The sequence below is a fragment of the Dipodomys spectabilis genome, unplaced genomic scaffold (genome assembly GCF_019054845.1).
Source record: "Dipodomys spectabilis isolate Male_0828 unplaced genomic scaffold, ASM1905484v1 ptg000637l, whole genome shotgun sequence".
NCBI classification, from domain to species: Eukaryota; Metazoa; Chordata; class Mammalia; order Rodentia; family Heteromyidae; genus Dipodomys; species Dipodomys spectabilis.
The window spans coordinates 361621-365306 of record NW_024871314.1 but is presented as its reverse complement, the minus strand read 5'-3'; the positions used below and the strand labels follow the sequence as shown (position 1 = coordinate 365306).

The 3686-nt window shown below is 36.2% G+C and overlaps 1 pseudogene; it reads right to left on the bottom strand.

Annotated features, from left to right (window-relative positions):
• Positions 1-516: 516 nt before the first annotated feature.
• Positions 517-616, bottom strand: LOC122101182 (annotated as a pseudogene).
• Between the last annotated feature and the right edge of the window lie 3070 nt (positions 617-3686).

The window sequence follows — 3686 nt, the reverse complement described above, 5'->3', positions numbered from 1 at the left end:
TAATATATATATTCATTAATAAATGTGTCCTTTCAGATTGTATTCCATATAGAAAATTTAAGATTATTTTTTTTCTAGGTTCTTTTTTTTTTTTTTGGTCCAGTCGTAGGCCTGAACTCTGGGCCTGGATGCTGTCCCTCAGCTCTTCAGCTCAAGGCTAGTGCTCTACCACTTGAGCCACAGCACCACTTCCGACTTTTTTCTTTTTGCTTATGTGGTGCTGAGGAATCAAACCCAGGGCCTCAGGCATGCAAGGCAAGCGCTACCACTGAGCCACCTTCCCAGCCCCTTTTTCTAGGTTCTTATAGTAGTATATTTTTTTTGGATAAAATGACAATGTTAACTAATTTCAAAAGTTTTGTAAAGGTTATTCTATGTAAAGGCCTTTCTAAGGTGAAGATTTAATACACTGATGTCAAACTAATGTTTAATTCTAACACTTGCGTATATTGTTACACTTATAATTTTGTAATCAACTTTTTAATAACTGTTTTTCATTTCTGCAACTGAAGAATGAAAAACATGGAATACTTCACGAATTTTCATATTATCCTTGTGCAAGTGTCATGTTAATCTCTGCATTGTTGTAATTTGGGTATACGTGCTGCTGAAGCATGTAGTATCCTCTAAATTTAAGTAGTTAATGATGCAATCTTTATATAGGCTTATATCCTTGGGTGCCTATTTGTAGCAAGGAAACCTTATTGTTCCTAACAATACTATTGATCTTATTTCCCTAAAATAATGTATATAGTGGGAAAAAAATTATATTGTTCGGTTGATTGCTCACATTTGCATTTTTTGTCAATGACAATTTTAAGTCTTTTTCATTTTAGATTTGATCATACTTTGAAGCACTTATAGCTAGGTCCTAAGGTGATGACTTTTTCAAGTACTTATTTACGTAAATGAGTTAGCTTTGTGGAGCTAATAGATTCAAAGTAAGCCCTGCTTAAGAGCTACTTCTAAACTTCTGCAGCTAAAATTTTCCCAAATGAGGTCTTACTGGCACAAATGTCTACCCTTTATCCTTCTTCCACGTAGGAACAGACCAACCAGAATATCCTACCCTGACAGCATAGTTTGTCTTACTAGAACAAAACTAATCTTAGTTACAAGGGATCATAGAGAGATGAACAGTTCGGACAGAACTGTTCAGACTAGAAGGTATTTTATCAAAATTTAAGTGTTTATTATACCTACCATTTCAAAAGTAGCTAACGCCAAGGTGAAAAAATTCTTCATATGCATGATTTCCTGATGTCTGGCCTGTCTACCTTCCAACCAGGCAGGAACTTACACTACTGCCTTTCTATCACCAAATATTTCCATAGCTCCAGGAGAAGTTCATGTTTCTCCTCATTATTAGGCCTTAAATTGGTAATGTTTTAATCACAGTGTTTCCTCTTGCCTCCAGGCTGTAAATCTACAAATGGTAAAGCTTTAGGTCTATCTCTACCTAACTCTGAGGTACAGATAATGCAATAATACTTTAAAACAGAGTTGTCTTTGATACCCTAACCACAACAGAACAATGCAAAACATGTGCCCTTTTTATTATATTACATATAGTTATATATTTTATATTTATATGTGCTGATTTCATATTTCACACAGTGAAACTTAGTAGAATTAATTGATAATTTGACAAATAAATTGATAATTATTTATTCCAATAAAGAGAATTGGAATATAAATAATTAGGTTTAGGATACATACTAGAATATAAAAAGTATTAATGTAATGTCTTCACCATAAACTTGTGATACCTTCTAAGTGTTCTTGTTCTTCTGAATTCACATGGTAAAAAAAAATGTTGTTTTCCTCTAATCTATAAGGGATTTTACTCTGCTGCTCTGTTTATTGTTTTAACTCACTGGTTCCAAAATGTTTTTCTCCATATTTCTGAAGCATTCCTATTGATTATACCCAAATTTTTCTGATATGATGTATAAAAGATATTATTCTTCTGCAAGATGTATGGGTCCTAGGATCCTATGTCCCAGTTACCTGCATCATCAGATAACAGGGTCAAGGCTTCTCAACTAGGCCCAGGCAACATGCCAACAGAAAGTAATTGAAGAGTCATGTCAATTTCTCATTTCCTATAATATTTAGGGCCCCAATTCCTTGAGAAACAGGAATTAGCAGTAAGCAATAGTGAAATGCAAGTCAACTTAAAATGAAGGATGAGATCACAAAATCTAAGAGAAAGTACTGCAATTCAAACTTTCAATTTACAGATGACCAGCCCATATGAGTGAACAAAATCACAAAGTGTCACAAGATTATTTTTAATACCCCTCCCCTAATGATTAATGAAAGATTTCAGTCCAGTGTAAGTGGGCCAGACAAATAGCTTGTGGAAGGACAGATCCACAATTGGTCTATCAAGGCCAGAAAAACTTGACTTAGAAGTCAAATGTAATTCAGAAAAAAACATTAATTGAAAAGATCCTTAGTGCTTAATAACACCGTGAGATGTACAAGTTGTCATGTCGAAAACAAACTTTACAACTTTGGTGCTGGGGGCGGAAGAGGGAAGGGGAGGATCGGGTCGGGGGGCAGGGGGAGGATGCCACGGGATGGGAAGGGGAAACAAAGGAGGAGGCAACAATGCTTGATAAGAAGTGTACTCATTACCTTGCCCATGTAATTTTAATCCCTCTGAACAGTATTTTCACAATTAAAAAAAAACACTGGTACTTCAGTAAAACTTGGTTCTGTGGTATAAAAATGTTGCCATTCTCAAAATATTTAATCTCCTGAAAGTGTATTCTTTTTCTTTTTCTTTTTTTTTTACATTTCTTTTTTTTTGGGTCCGGTTGTGGGGCCTGAACTCTGGGCCTGGGCGCTGTCCCTCAGCTCTTCAGCTCAAGGCTAGAGCTCTACCACTTAAGCCACAACACCACTTCCGGCTTTTTTTCATTTTGCTTATGTGGTGCTGAGGAATCAAACCCAGGGCCTCAGGCATGCAAGGCAAGCGCTCTACCACTGAGCCATCTTCCCAGCCCCAAGTGTATTCTTTTTCAAATAATCTTTGAAAAATCAAATTTGCTAGTGGCTCACGCATGTAATCCTAAATACTCAGGAGGCTGAGATCTGAGGATCACGGTTCAAAGCCAGCCCGGGCAGGAAAGTCCATTAGACTCTTATCTCCAATAAACCACTCGAATATCAGAAGTGGCACTGTGGCTCAAGTGGTAGAGTGCTCGCCTTGAGCTCAAGAGCGCAGGGACAGTGCCCAAGCCCAGAGTTCAAGCCCCACGACCTTCCAAAAAAAATTCACATTCGCCAAAATAACATTTGACAAATAGATGATACTTAGTGGCAATAGAGTTACAATAGAGTTGATTTGTTTACCCAGCACTAATGCCAATCAGGTTCAACCATTCATTAAACTGTAGAAATAGTGCCACCCACCATTTGTGTTGTTCATTAGATGCCTTCCAAAATTTGTTAAATATATCAGCCTCCCATATTTCAAACCCAAACGTTAGCTAATAAGGTAAATTTCATCATTTAATAAGGTACATTTTAAAAAGTCACAAATAGTTGCCTTATAATATGTTATTTTATGTTTTCCCTATCTGTCTAACATAGTAAATCTTGAATATGAGTACTCATCAGAGATATGACAAACATAAAATCTGTCATCTATTTCTATCATATTCCTCTATAATAGT